General features: G+C 41.6%; 1 pseudogene across 1 annotated transcript in view; it reads right to left on the reverse strand.

Annotated features, from left to right (window-relative positions):
• Positions 1 to 16,228, reverse strand: part of LOC109949016 — a 31,513-nt pseudogene that overhangs the window by 7,952 nt on the left and 7,333 nt on the right. The window contains exons 2-3 of the transcript XR_002271508.1: positions 9,324 to 9,439; positions 9,036 to 9,286 (exon numbers count right to left, since the gene is read on the reverse strand). The product of XR_002271508.1 is annotated as a leucine--tRNA ligase, cytoplasmic-like (transcript). The remainder of the gene's footprint in view (positions 1 to 9,035; positions 9,287 to 9,323; positions 9,440 to 16,228) is intronic.

Consider the following 16,228-nt stretch of genomic DNA (forward strand, 5'->3'; position numbering starts at 1 on the left):
TTCATCAGCACACTTTTGAAGGACCACTCAAGACTGAACTCATGGCACTTTTGCAGGAGTTCAGAGATTGTTTTGCCTGGCATTACCACGAGATGCCAGGATTAGACAGGCAGTTAGTGGAGCACAAGCTGCCAATCAAAGATGGCTACCTTCCAGTTAAACAGGCCAGAAGAAGAATGTCTATGGACACAGAACTAAAAGTCAAAGAAGAGATAAAAAGGCTGCTCAAGGCAGGATTCATCAGGCCAGCCATCTATGCCAATTGGTTAGCAAATATTGTACCTGTCCTCAAAAGAAAAACAGGGGCAGTTAGAATCTGTGTAGATTACAGAAATCTGAATGAAGCATCTCCCAAGGACGAATATCCTATGCCAATGGCAGACATGCTAGTAGATGGAGCTGCTCATAACCAGATGCTATCTTTCATGGACGGCAATGCAGGTTATAACCAGATTATGATGGCAGAACAAGGCATCCACAAGACAGCCTTCATGAGCCCAGGACATATAGGTGCTTTCGAATATACTGTAATGCCTTTCGGTTTGAGAAATGCGGGGGCCACCTACCAAAGGGCAATGAATTCCATTTTTCATGATATGATAGGACATTCCTTGGAAGTATACATAGATGACGTGGTGATTAAATCCCCCGAGGAAGGAAACCACGTAGCAAGTCTGAGAAAGGCATTCCTAAGAATGAGGCAGCACAAACTAAAAATGAACCCCAAAAAGTGTGTTTTTGGAGTCCAAGCAGGAAATTTCTTAGGATTCTTAGTTCACCAGAGAGGCATAGAGGTTGACAGAAATAAAGCAAAATCCATCATAGAAGCCCTACCACCTCGGAACAAGAAGGAACTTCAGAGTCTCCTAGGAAAAATCAATTTTCTAAAGAGATTCATATCCAGTTCTGCAGGAAAAATCCAACCTTTTTCTTCCTTATTAAGGCTGAAGCAGGAACAAACATTCAAGTGGGAAGAACAACACCAACAGGCTTTCCAGGAAATAAAGCATTACCTCTCAAATCCACCAGTTCTGTCCTCACCAAAAAGAGGCAGACCACTCAAGCTCTATGTATCTGCATCAGAAGTATCCATTGGAAGTCTGCTAGTTCAAGATAACAAAGAAGGAAAGGAACAAGCAGTCTACTATCTAAGCAGAACATTAACAGAAGTGGAAAGAAGGTATTCCGCAATAGAAAGGCTTTGCCTGGCCTTATATTTCACTGCTGTAAAACTAGACACTACATGCTGCCACACACTATCTACATCATTGCCAAGACAGACTTAATCAAATACATGCTAACAAGACCAATGCTGAGGGGCAGAATTGGGAAATGGACTTTGGCTTTGACAGAATTCACCTTCAGGTATGTCCCCCAGAAAGCTATCAAAGGGCAAGCTGTGGCAGACTTCCTAGCAGATCACCCAGGAGAGGAAATTGAAAACATGGACTCTTTGGACATAGCAAATGCGGATCTGCTATATTTTGCCTTAACAATCCAATCTATTCGATTCATCTCACACATTGGAAACTATATTTTGATGGATCAAAGACAGATAAGGCTTCAGGAGCCGGGATTGTTCTGGAAGAACCATTGGGGGTCAGACATTGCTATTCCTTCCAGTTAGATTTCCAGTGCACCAACAACAGGGCCGAGTATGAAGCTTTGATTATAGGGCTTGAGATGTTGGTAGAATTAGGAATCCAATCCGTGGAGATCTTGGGAGATTCCATGCTTGTCCTAAAACAGATTGCTGGAGAATACAAGTGTCTAAATCCTTCTCTGGCTGTATATCTAGTAGCAGCTAGGAATCTATTGACAGAATTTAGAGAAGCTACTTGGGAACACATCCCAAGGGAGGAAAACTTTGCAGCCAATGAACTGGCTCAGGTGGCATCAGGCATACAAATGCCCGAAGACTGCGTCCAGAGGATCATCAAGATAGGAAGGAAAAGTCTACCATCTGTTTTGACTAGAGGGATGGAGATAGAAGTCAATTCTGCCTTAATCACTGAAGATGATTGGAGGGAGCCTATCATGACTTACTTACAATATCCCACTCTGCCCTCTAAGAAAAGAGTCAGAATCATGGCTACAAACTATCTCATGTGGAATGAAGATTTGGTCCGAAAAAGTAAGGATGAGGTGCTATTAAGGTGCCTCGGGAAGACAGAATAATGAAAGTCATGGGAGAAACCCATGAGGGGATCTGTGGAGCTCACCAAGGAGGAAGAAAGATGTGCTGGTTAATCAGAAGGTATGGCTACTTCTGGCCAACCATGATGAAGGATTGCATCAACTATTCCAAGGGATGTGAAGCCTGTCAAAGGCACGGCCCAATCCAGCAGGCTCCTTCGGTTCCCATGAATCCATTAGTAAAACCATGGCCTTTTAGGGGATGGGCAATGGATCTCATTGGCAAAATCTATCCAGCCAGCAGCCAGCAGCACTGTTTCATTATTGTTGCCACAGACTATTTCACCAAGTGGGTAGAGGCCAAGCCAGTAAAAACCACAACATCTCAAGAGATCATCACCTTTATAGAAGAACAGATCATACAAAGGTTTGGCATTCCAGAATCAACCACAACTGATAGGGGTTCTTCTTTCATATCTAGGGATATGCTAGATATGGCAGAAACATTCAAGTTCAAACTGCTTCAATCTACTCCTTACTATGCTCAAGCTAATGGACAGGCAGAATCAAGTAACAAGGTGATTATCAATATCATCAGAAAGATGCTGGAGAAGAATCCAAAGCAGTGGCATGAGAAGTTATCAGAGACTTTGTGGGCATACAGAACTTCAAAAAGAGAAGCAACTGGCATGACCCCCTATGCTCTAACCTACGGCCATGATGCAATTCTTCCCATGGAGATAGCAGTCCAGTCTCTTAGAATTGCTCACCAGCACGGTCTCACTGGGGAAGACTACTCTCAAGCCATGTTGCTGGAATTGGAAGAATTGGATGCAAGCAGGATTGACACCCTCAACAAACTCTTAGCAGGAAAACAGGCTGTGTCGACGGCCTACAACAAAAGAGTCAGAAACAAGAGTTTTGAAGAGGGAGAGATAGTCTGGAAGGCAATTCTGCCCCTTGGAGCACATATAGCTGGATATGGGAAATGGTCACCTACATGGGAAGGCCCTTTTGTAATTAACCAGATCCTCGGAATGGGGGCATACAGGTTGCAGGACCGAGATGGAGTTATTCATACTGCCTCAATCAATGGCAAATGGTTAAAGAAATTCTATCCAACCATGTGGGATTCGCAGGCTGTACAGACAGATCCTGGGATAGAAGAGGAACAAGACTGACCCCTTTTTGTTTTTTGAAAAGAATTTTGTTTGGATCTATTTTTGCTTTAAAGTTATTTTGTTTTTACTTTCAATACTGTGTCCGGTTATTGCATCAAGAGTAAATGAAAAGTAGTAAAATGCTATTTAAGGGCAACAAATAAACAAGCTTATATAAAAATAGCCACCCTCGCGGCAAATTATTCAAACAATAAAAGAAACTAAAATTAGAAAAAACTAAAATCCTAGTTTCCTAAGGGTTTCCTGCAGGTTCGCCTTCTTGACAGAGAGTTCTTTCTAGAGCAGCACCCCCTGGTGAATTGAAGCCTCTGCAATTTCCAAGGCTGGCCTGGAAGCTACAACCATGCTTTGCACAAGGAAAGTAGCCTTGGTATTAGAACTCAGTCAAGCCCCAAGCCTGCTCTGTACCTCCCTGCACTCTGCCAGCTGTTTTTGGAGCTCTTCAATTTGCTTCTCCAGCTTGTCTGCGGTAGCCCTGGCTTCCTTGTATCCTGCCACCATCTGGTCCAGTTCTGCTTTCTGCTTTGCAAAATCAGCCAGGTTGGCTTCATGAGTGGCCTTGCAGAACTCAGAAGTCTTGAAGGTGGGCCTAAGATCCTTATAACGATCATGCAAGTTGAGCACATCTTTGGCCAAGCTTAGGCCCATCTCAAGAATAGGCTACGGAGCCATGTTCTGTCTGTGTAGCAGGTCCAAGTCCTTCATCAGCTGATCAAAGGCTTCCTTATCTTGGTCAAACTCCAGCTCAGTGGACTGCCAGATTTTCAAACTCTCCATGGCCTCCTCCACTGCCCTAGATTTTGCCCTGCCTGGAGGAGAGCTGAGTTTCTCCAACCTATCCAATTGAGCATCCAGATCCATGGCTTCAAACTCTTCCAGTTCTGGATCAGCAAAAGAAGCCGTGGTAGATGATCCTGGAAAGGAATGAATAGGCATCTGCAGAAGAAAACATAAGTTAAGACCAGGCAGAAAATGGAAAATAAGGGGCCTAAAAGTTATAAAAGCTTACAGCAACAATGGGGGGCTTCAGGGGGCTGGTCACCGCTGCCAGGGCGCCAACAGCTTTAGGCACTTTTACCTGGAAAGGCTACAATAGTTAAAAAGGAAGAACAAAGCAGAATTGCAGGAAAATATGGACAGGTAAGGAGGAAAATTACCACAACCACAGGAACAGCGGCAGTTGTTTCCACCTCAGCCTCCGGAACTACAACAAATAGTTCTGCCTGATCCACAGGCTCTGATGCAGACCGCTTCGCCTGATCCTCAGCCGCTGGAGCGGCAGTAGAGTGCTCTGCCTCGGCATCCTCAAATAAGGCCAGTTCTGAGCTAGTCAGCTCAGCCCTTGGACCCCCTTGTTGCTTCTGCGCCAAGGCAATGCTCTCTGCAATCACCTCAGCAGGGATCTCCTCCTACAAAACAGGGGTCAGAACAGAAGGAATGGGGCGAGAGGGGAACTGATACAAATCACAGAAATAAAACTCACCTCTCCTTCCACCATTGCTGCTTTTTCCTGAGGCATTCCTTCCAAGTCTTCCAGCTCTTTTTCCTGCTCCACCTCCTCAAAAGCCTCTCGCAGCTCTTCATCCGTCCCAGAGGTAGTGGTAGGGACTGCTGCGGTTTCTTCTGTGGCAACATACTCCACTTCACTCCTCTTTTTAAGTTTTTTCAACTTAGTAGGAGGAGGGGAAGGACTTTCAGCTGGACAGAACAAAAGCAAGATTAGGAAAAAGAAGGCAAGTCAAAATAAATTTGAAAGGAATAGCTGGAACATCACGAGCTTACCTGAAATACCAAGCCTCATGGTATTGTCCGGAGGAGGGGCAGGTCCTTTTCTTTTTCTTCTGCCAGAAAGAGCGGCCTCGGCAGGGGTTTGTTCTACCTGGACCTCATCTTCTTCATCTGCAGAAGAAAGCTCCAAGTCCCCGGCGGCAATGACAGAAGAGACTGCACCAAGAAGTTAGAGAATTAGAAACCAATCCAGCAGGAAAGGACAGAAGAAACAAATTAAAAGGAAACTTACCGATCACTTCTCCAGCCTGAACAGACTGCCCACCTACGTTGGTCAGAGAAGGATCTGATATAGGCAGAACAGACATTAGAAATCAATCATCAAGACAGAACAAATCCCAGACAGAATCAGAAATCTACCTTCTATGATTTGTGCATTGATGTCTTTGATGGTCTGGACCATGTGCGTTTTGGCGTCCCCATCCGCAAAAATGAGCCAGTTTTCCCAACCATCAAAAAGCACCTTGAGGGCAGTAACAGAAGCAGGCAGACCTTGGAATCTGGCTTTCCACCAGGCGTCAAAGTCAGCGGAACTGCAGGAATTCGGCTCCCACGAGGGATAGAGGGCATCCGTGCTGTTGTTGATTTTGTTCACTGCACACCGGGCATCCTTGTGCACCTCCAGATCATCTGCATCCCTCCAAGAGGAGGCCCGGTTGCAACTCCGGTATGATTTCAGCGGAATGAGCTGAGGACAGCCAAGCTGCCTTGCACAGAAGTTGGGGTGATAGACTTCTGCCCCCAGATGATAATTTGGAGGTTTGCCCCCACCATGGGGTAGATCTCTGGGTAGAGTAAGGCTTAGAAATTTCTTCCTGAAGTCTGTTCTGGCAGCCTCGTCTTCTGGCTCCTTCTCGAACAGCCAAAATCCGGTCTGGAACCAAGGATAGGTCCTTCTGACCACTACTTGCCACTGAGCTGCCGACCTTTTTGTACAATGCTTGAAGAGCATCAAGTACTCCTCAATAGAACGCTTGGGCACTTCTGCCGATATCAGAGGAAGGGCCAGGACTTGGTCTTCAGGCAAAACTATGTCTGGGAACCTTAGCTCTGGAAAATAGACCTGCAGCCAGATCTGGATCATCCAGAATGCGCCAGGGGCCGACAGGTTCAGTGGATTCTCCAGGGTGGCAGTGTGCAGATTCTTGAAAAGGTGACCCAGAACTGTAGGCCCAAGCCCCACATCAGTGTGATTGTGAAGCGCTTCTGCCAGATGTCTGTACTCAAGCAGAACTGCCGAAGACCGATTTGGGAAAACGAACCGGTTCAGCCAATACAGAAGGAACAACATGTGTTGCTGATCCTTGTCCTTCTCAGCACTAAATTTCTTCAGATAATTGGAGAAAGAGCAGTTCTGGTTGATCGTGGCTGGAGAGATAGTGAAGGGAGTGGCCACCTTTTCTTGGTTTTTCCGCCTGTGATAATCTCCAACAGCATCAACAGGCCTGCCATGGGGCTTGAACCCAAAGATCTGGGCCATATCCAGCAGGGTTGGCGCCATAGGACCCACACGGAAATCAAATGTATTGCTGGCAGAATTCCAGAAGCACAAAACAGCGGCAAGCAGGTTCTCATCTCTGTTAATCGACTGCTTGGACAGGAGAATGGCATCATAAATCCCGGCTCTCCTCCAGTGACCCCCATATCTCGGGAGAAGTCTGTCAATCCAGTCTGCCCATTTGACCGGACTGTTCCTCACCTCGCTGGACGGGAAAGACCGGCTCAAATTCTTGCTAACCCACGAATAAGAAGCCAGGGCAGAAGTACTCTCAAAGGACAAAGGGGCCTCGGCATCCTTTCTCAGCAATTCTGCCATCTCAGCCGGAACAGGACCAAACCAGTGAGGCCCTAACACCAAGGTGTTCTCAAACAAATGAAGGACATTCTCGTCCAGGTTCTTTTGGGCAAAGGGATGAAGCTTGCTCCTGACTTCTATCGCATGAGCATCAATCCCGGTCCCAGTAATGTAATCGGGAGGAACTGGAGCTGAAGAAGACTGAGCACGAGACCTTGGGGAAGACATTTCTGATTCAAAAGAAGAAGCAGAGAGAGAGTGAAAGAAAATGGAAATCCCGAAGAAAAGCTCGGAAGAACAGAGTCAGGAGGGCTAGGTTTTCAGAAACGGTGGATTTGAATTTCTTTTAAAGAGAAGCTCGAAAACGTGGGAAGAAGAAGATGGGACGGCACCTGATGATTATTAGCTAGTAACTAGCTAATAACTAGCCGTTTTCCCACGAACTCTAGTTCGTGGTAGGCGGACGTGGCAGACGTAGGCTAAAAAATGGAAAAGACTGGCGCGCAAATTAGTGGCAAAAACATTAAGTCTGAAACCGTTCCAGTTCCAAAACGATTCAGACTTAGGGGGCATTGTTTGGGCCTAAATTTGGCACGCCAAAGTTCAAAAGACAGGCCCATGGTAAAATTACCTGCCCAGCCCAAAAACTTGAGAATAACAAAATTAGCATCCAGACAAGTTGGGCTTCACGCCAGGATGTCAAAAACAAAACCCCCAGCCCAAGAAAGACCAACGTAGAAACTGTCATTTGGGCTTTAAGGTTCAAACCCAAGGGATTAAAAACACACCCACGTGACTGCCTCAGCTTTGAAAAGTTAGCAATTCCAACTAAGTTAAAAATATGAGAGGGACATCTCTAAAAACACTACCAGCAGAAGATCAAAACCCATATGTGATCGGAGATTTTGCTCCAAAAAGCAAATACACCATCTTCCAAGGAATTCACGGGTCACGCTTTCTAAGTTAGAACGGGAAACAGGGAGCTGTTCAGAAAATACAAAAGAAAACCAACCGCCATAAAATTTAGCCCACACAGACGGTGGCGTTGGTTGAAATAGAAAGCTGCCACCCAGGAAACCAGGGAAGGGACTACTTTAGGAGGTGACTACTGAGAGCCTATCTGCCATGATTGATAAAAATCCCTTTTACTTTACATTATAGGAGGTCTTTTTACCGCCCATTATTAAAATTTAAAACAAAAAAAACCACCTCCCCAAGAGGGTCTCTTATAAAAGCAGAAGTAGGCAAGGAAGGAAAGGACACTCAATTGATCAATCAATCAAAAAAACAACAACAAGAAAACAACCAAAAGCTCACTTGGATTCCAAGAGAAACCAGCTTTAGATCAGAATTCCAAAGTTCAGACTTAGAAAATAAGTCTTCTAAAACGAGATCTCTCTCGTTACAAATTTGGTTCAGCAAAAGCCAAGGCAAGCAGAGTTTGAGTTTTCACAAACGTGGAGACCTCAGCGAACTTATGAAGAGTCCTGCTCAAGCAGAACAACGCTCGTAGTGCAATCCCTAGCCTACCAAACCCTCGAGAATAGCTACTTCTGCCCCTTCAAACTGAAGAAGCTGCAGTTCTGCCCACTCAAAGGCCTCACGAAGCGTGAAGTAAACATAAAGCTCTGCCAAAATCGAACTTTGGTATCGATTTATAGCTCAGCCTAGCATCTGAAGTCACGAAGCAGTACGGACCGACCCAGGCGCGTCCAGTCCAGCCCAAACCAGAGCCTTCCATCCAAGCAGAAACGGAGTTCCGGCCATCTTTTAACCTTCCTAGCATCGATATGCATATTTATTGTTTTGTAAAAGGCAGTTCTGCCTAAAACAGCCCAACTTCTATCGAATATTTCTGGCCAGAACAGTCATTTGATACTGAGATAAATTATGAAAGTCCTCACCAGTCTGAGGCAAGAAAAGAACTTACTTGGGAGATATTCCTCACCCAAATTCACAATCATTTGTTTTAGAAGTCAGTAACTTGGGGCGCAAGTTATCCACTCTAAAAAGAAGTCTGCTAGGATTTACATTGCTAGCAATGGCACGCTCACACACCAAAGAAAGCTGACTTGTCGACCAACAAATGGTCTCTAAGCCAGTGGGGAACTTCGCCCTTCCATCTCAGGAGGAACACTTTTCTCCCCTCCAACACTCCCAACTTAGAAGGAAAAGGTATCGCCACCTCCGTTTTGATGATAGTATATTCTTGGGGCTGAACTCATTTGCCAATTGCCCTATCATGATCTGCACATGGTTGCCCATCCATTGGAGAGTAGATGGTGTAACGTTTCGCTTTGACAATCTTATCTTTGTCTTTCAATTTCCGCAATTGCCACCTCACAAACTTATCAAAATACGGGGTCCTAAGTCTCTCTTGAGCTCCCTACTGTCCTCCCGTATATGGGATAGTTAGGATTAACCAACTAGTAGGTCCATAATTTATTCAACCACTCAGATGGTTCGCAGAATTTGAATATCTCACTGTCAGAAAGGCCAAGACTAGGCATGATTTCCCACTGGTACGCTTGTCCACACACTACTACAAAAAGTGAAAAAGACGACCAGAAAACAACGACGGTCTAAGTGAAAACCGTCGTGGTTTTTAAAAAGACGACGGTTCTAAAAACACCGTCGTGTAATACCACCTTAGACAACTAAAAAATGGAGATTCAAATGGCTGTTCAAAAACAACGACGTACCTAATTAAACAACCGACGTCTATTTGAAACAGATTTCCGCAGTGTAAAATCAAAGCCAACAAAGAACGGCAGAAGTTATGAATCGACCGACGTAGAAAGTAAAGACGACGATTTCAATAAAAACCGCCGTTTTTACTCATAAAATAACACGACGAGGTTTTCGTATAAGACGCCGTATAATTACAAACAAATCCACGGCTTTAAAATACAAAATATCGCCGTATTAAATTAATTTACAACGACGGAAAATATAAATATATCGACGTCATTCTCGTATAGTTCTACGACGTTATCTTTAAATCGTACTATAAAATTTAACGTCGTATTTATTCATTTTATACGTCGTACCTTTAATTTAAACCGTCGTCTTAATAAGAATTTTTGTTAACAATTTTTTTCTTTGATTTTCTTATCCTACGTCGGTAGATCTACTTAATGACAAGAATTGAAATAACCACGACGGTTTATATAGAAAACCGCCGACATAATCAGATTTGTCTGAGATCCCAAGGGTTACAAAATCTTACCAGATGGAACTCTGTTCCACATCATAATCTTAACAGATGACACAGATTTGCAATCAGAGAGACAATTTTTTGGAAGTTGATCAACGTCGTTGCAAATTTGCAATCAGAGAGACAATTTTCAACGACGGTTATATTATACCTAACGACGTTTAAAAACAAATCAACGTCGCTCAACAAATATATTACGTCGTCTTAGTCTTACTTAAGACGACGAAAAACGACGACAGTAGTACAAAAACAGTCGTTGTTTTTATATTCTTATTTTATTTAAATCTGTCGTGTTAGTTAAAAACGACGGCATAACAAAAAATCGTCGTTTTGTTTCAAACTGAATTAATTTAAAATTTCTTCAGGAAAGCAAAATCTATTTATAATTTCCTCGGGTTAGTAATATTGCGTCGTGTTAGTTTACAAATTCTAGAACATTAATTTCCCTCATTTTAAATTTCCTCTGGAAAGAAAAATCTATTTATCACGCTTTGTAATTGAAAACTAAAACTGAAAGAATTCTGGAAAAAAAACTCTATTTATAATTTAAAAATAAAATCCACGTCGGTTGTATTACACTTAACGACGTTTAACAAAATAATCTACGTCGGTAATTATAAATCTACCGCCATCTTACCTTAATATAGACGACGAGAAAAGCATTGACAATGTCTTCATCATATCTCCCAGCAACTACTGATTCGATTGCTCATGCTTTAGAGGCCATCTGAAGCCATTTCTATTCTTTATCGCATTCTTGAAACCCATCTTCTTCTTCTGAAGCTCTACGGATAAAGGAAGAGGCTATCACAAATCTGACGGATCTTCTTAGTCAAAAAAATCAAGCAGAGGATCAGGCACATCTGATCTTCAGATTTCCCTGAGAAGCGAACTTTCCTTCGACAGCGAGTGGAGGCCAGGCTTGCATCTCTTTTGATGGAAAGCAAGGAGTATTCAGAAGCACTAAGTGTCCTATCAGGCTTGATCAAGGAAGTGAGAAGGCTAGTTGACAAGCTTCTTCTTGTCAACTAGCCTAAATGTAAGCTCAATTTCTCTTTGAGAAAGACATCCAAATTATTGTCTTTGAGATGTGAGAGACAGTGTCTCTGAGAGAGGAAGAACTTGGAACCTTAAATGTAAACCGCGAAAATGAATGAAAGCGACAAATTTATAGAATAAATTTTTAAAAACAACGGCGGTCCTTACCAAAAAAACCGCCGTTTAAATTGTAAAATCAACGTCGGTATTACTGACGTACATTACAGAACTCCACGCCGTATTATTTTTTTGAAATGGTTTTATATGTAAGCAACTTTTCGTCTACTTGACTTACACATTAGTTGTTTTTATATTCTTATTTTATTTAAATCTGTCATCCAAAAAAGAAACTTTACATATTGCAGAATATTAATTTCCTTCGTTTTAAATTTCCTCCGGAAAAAAAACTCTATTTATAACGCACTGTAATTGAAAAATAAACTGAAAGGTCACGGGAAAAAAAAAATTCTATTCATAATTTAAAAATTAAAATCCACGTCGGTTATATTAAACCTAACGACGTTAAATGAAATGATTCCACGTCGAACGAAAAATATTGCGTCGTGTTAGTTAAAAACGACGTAGTTAAATGTAACCGCCGTATTATTTTTTTGAAATGGTTTTATATGTAAGCAACTTTTCGACTTACACATGCACTGTTTCCAAACCCGATTAAAAATTTCAATCTCCCAGAGAAACCTTTTCGTCTTTTTTCCTTGTCAGAGCATTGTCAGAGTTTCTCATCGTCTTCCTCTCGTCTTCTTCGTCGTCTCTGAACTTAAACATCGATCATCTTCCTCTTGCTTTCATTGCACGCAAAAGGTAAGCTTTCATTTTCACTATTTTGGTTACTGTTTTGCATGCTCATACGTTTTTTGTTTGAAAAATCTTTTTACCTTTTTTCTGGCCAAAATCATTTTACTTCTTTCCAAGTTTGATAAAATATACAGACAAAGAGGGAAAGTTTCCAACTTTGAAGACAACTACCTCAACTAAATAAGACGACGGTAGACCACGACGGTTCGTCAGTTGTTCTAGCGTCGTCTGAAAATTGACAAAGTTGTTTTTAAAATAATAGTCTTTTTTTATATGCTTGTTTAATTGCAGGTTTGATTTCTCTGAACAATGGTTTTTGTTTTTCCCTTATTTGATAAAATATAAAGAAAAAGAAACTAGGGTTGGTATCTAATATAGACGAAAAATATCTTATTGTTTTACGTCGTGTGAATGTTAATACCACGACGGTGTATTACTATTGACGTCGTATGAACATAAATACCACGACGTTATATAAATAATAGTTTTACCACGACGGTGTATTACTATTGACGTCGTGTGAACATATATACCACGACGTTATATAAATAATGGTTTTAAACATTTATTACGTCTGAGATTATTTCATTGCGTCGTCTAAAATCATATCATACGTCGTATTTTTTTAATACCGTCGTTTGTGTTCTTAATGTTTTCCTGAAATATTTTCACTTGCAGTTTTGTCTGTTAAAATGGTTTCTCAACAACAAACTAAGGATTCTGGCTCCAAGAAGCTTGGAATGGTAGCTCCTCAAGATAAGTCTTCGAAGGAGATGAAGTCTTCGAAGAAGATGAAGTTTGCTTCATCATCTGCTGAGACAGAACCAACCAGCCAGACAACAATCTCTAATGATTCAAAGACTGGTCGAGGTATGAGCACAATGCCTCGTGTTGTGAAGAGAAAGCTTCAGAAACTGAGGCCAATTGTTGAGTACAATAAAAGGGGGAAAGGTGTTGGCCAAGCACATATTGAGATGCAGTCGTATATTGGTGTGTTGGCACGCTCCAGGATCCCACTTGTGGACAAGAAATGGTCCCAAATCCCCAAGGATATAAAGGAGCAGATTTGGGAAGCAGTTGACATGGCTTTTGTCGTAGGCCAAGGGGGCAAGACCTCTGTTTTAGCTTCTGCTGCCAAGAAATGGAAGGATTTCAAGTCTACACTAACGAGGCATTATATCCTTCCATACACCAATGACAGGGAGAAATTAAGCCAACCCCCTGAAACATATAAATTCATAGAGAAAGCACAATGGGATGCCTTTGTAGCTTCAAGGCTATCCAAAGATTTTGAGTCTGTGCATTCTCAACATGCACAGATTAGGGAGAAACTCGAGTACAATCATCGATTGTCTCGAAAAGGATATGCTGGATTGGAGGATCAATTGGAGGAAACCATGCCTGGGGTAGAAATTGATCGATTTACCTTATGGAAGAGAGCTAGACAGGACAAACATGGTAACATCCCTGATCCAAAGGTGGCAGAGAAAGCAAAATTAATTGTAAGCCTACTCACTCTGTTTTAAATTTTTATTAAACTGTGAATTATTCTTATTACGTCGTATGTTATATTTTTCGTCGTGTGAATGATATTACCACGTCGAAAAGTTTTTAAAAACGTCGTTAAAGGTCTAAATAGGAATCACTACTATGTTTTCTGTAATTATAGCATAAGACGCCGGTGGTTCATTTTCGCGTCGTGTGAATGATATTACCACGTCGAAACTTTTTTAAAAACGTCGTTAACGGTCTAAATAGGAATCACTACTATGTTTTCTTTAATTATAGCATAAGACGTCGGTTGTTTATTCATTTCGTCGTTTTAAATAAATAACCACGTCGGTATAACTACCGTCGTGATAAGTTATAATAACGTTGGTTTATACGTTATTGCGTCGTGTGAAATTATATAATACGTCGTTTGTACATAAATAACCGTCGTGTGTTTTTTTGTTTATCTTTTTTTAGGATGAATTGCAGAAACAAGTCTCGGAAGGCAAAGTCAGAGTAGATGGCAGCAATGATGTGCTGACCATGGCTTTGGGCCCCGAGCATCCAGGCAGAGTGAGGGGAGTTGGTGCTGGTGTTTCCCCAAGGCAATATTTCAATTTGCCCAAACCACAGAGGGTGAGCTTTGACGACCGTTTGAAGGACAGTTTAAGAGTTCTCCTTCAAGAAGAGACTAAAAAGATGGAGGCTAAGGCAAGGGAAGAGGCCTTAAGGATGGAGGCTAGGACAAAACAATTGGTAGAGGCTGAGAGGGAGCATTTCCTGAGTCAGCTTTCCCAATTAATTCCCAATTTTGATCCAAGCATGCTTAAACCAAGAATTAGCCAAAGCCCCAAAAATCCAATGTCTGACAAAGCTAGCTGCTCTGGAGGTGATGTGAGATCCCTACATTTAGAGGATGATACTGCCAAAATGGGGAAACATCAGCCAGATGAAGAGAAGGAAGAAGAAAAAAGAGATGAAGAGAAGGAAGAAGAAAAGGAGAAAGAATATGAAGAAAAGCATGACGACAAGGTATGTTCACATAACTTTGCCTTTTTTATTTGTTTTTCAAAATTTCAGACGTCGATATTTTTATTTAATCCGTCGTTTGTTTACAACTTAGACGGCGGAATTTTTTTAAGACGTAATAAAATATTTAAACGACGGTTTTTTCACCGTCGTTTAAATGGTTTCAGACGACGCTTTTTTCATAACACCGTCGTCTTTATTGAATTACCACGACAGTTTTTTCACCGTCGTTTAAATACTTTTAAGACGACGTTTTATTCCTTAAACCGTCGTCTTTATTGAATTACCACGTCATTTTTTTTATTTCTTTAAACAGGTTATTGAAGTTGGTGATTATTCAAATATGGAGGCGCCATCTTCTTTAAAAACCCTTTCTCGTTTTGTGGAAACGACACTCCTGCCTGAGGATAAGACACTCCAATTTACAATTGATAAGGAGGTGTTTGGTGGTGAGCGCGATACCTTCCTCCTGCCTGAAGATATTACACAATTTGCAGGCATGGAAGAAATTGGAGCTACTGTATTGGCTGTATATATGAGGTTTGTACTTCTAAAATAATACCTCGTTGGTTTATATATTGCGTCGTCTTAACTAACTAACCACGTCGTCTTAACTAACTACCGTCGTGATAAATATATTATAACGTCCTCATCTATTTCAGTACGTCGTGTGAAATATTATAATACGTCGTTTTTTTATACATAACCGTCGTGTTTTTTTGTGCTGACTTGTTTATATTATTTTATGTATTTAGGTACTTACACGATGTTTTGAAACAAGCCAATATGTGCAGCATGGTTGGCTTTATCGACCCTGCTACAGTTAGTGCCAACTCTGGCACAATAACTGAAAGATCACGACTAGTAGCAGCTCGACTTCAGAAGACAGACGGTGAACAGATTTTCATGATGCCTTACAATCCAGGGTTAGTCTCCTTAGGATTTTGTTTTTATGATTTTCAATAAATGACAGCTTATAAACTAACCACGTCGGTGTTTTATTTTATTTAGTCGTTTGAAACTACTAACCACGTCGGTATTTATTTATCGTCGTGATAAATATATAATGTCGTCGTTATCTACTTTATTTCGTCGTGTGAAATACTATAATACGTCGTTTTTGTAAATAACCGTCGTTTTTATATTAATTTTGTGCAGCCGTCATTGGATCTTGCTGATTGTAAGAGCAAAGAAGGAGACCGTCTATTTTCTGGATCCTCTGCCAGGTCATCGTGTGGTCGACGAAGAGGCGAAAAACATCGTGAACAGTGCTTTAAAAATATATAATACCCACATAGCCCGAGCAGGACGTAAAAATGTAATTTGGAAAACTCTCTCAGGCACACCAAAGCAACCCAGCAATGTCGAATGCGGGTATTATGTGATGCGCTTCATGAGGGACATCATCATGGATCCTTCCTTGGGGTTTGAGAATAAGGTAAGAAGAAATTACCTTCATACATTTCACGTCGTTTTTTGTATTATCAACGACGGTCATGTAAAATTAACGTCGTTGAATGGATATACTACGTCGGTTATGAAAAATATCGTCGTCTGTGATTGAATTTCTTTTTATTTATAAACCCTAATAGTCATTGTTTATGCAGTATGCCAAGGGAAACCAGGAAGCTTCATACCCCCAAGAAGCCATTGATGAAGTCCGGAATGAATGGGCAGAGTTTGTTTTCCAAATTATTAAACAGGGCAATTATTGAACACTTGATATTTATGTATAAT

The sequence above is a fragment of the Prunus persica genome, chromosome G4, assembly GCF_000346465.2.
Source record: "Prunus persica cultivar Lovell chromosome G4, Prunus_persica_NCBIv2, whole genome shotgun sequence".
Taxonomy (NCBI): domain Eukaryota; kingdom Viridiplantae; phylum Streptophyta; class Magnoliopsida; order Rosales; family Rosaceae; genus Prunus; species Prunus persica.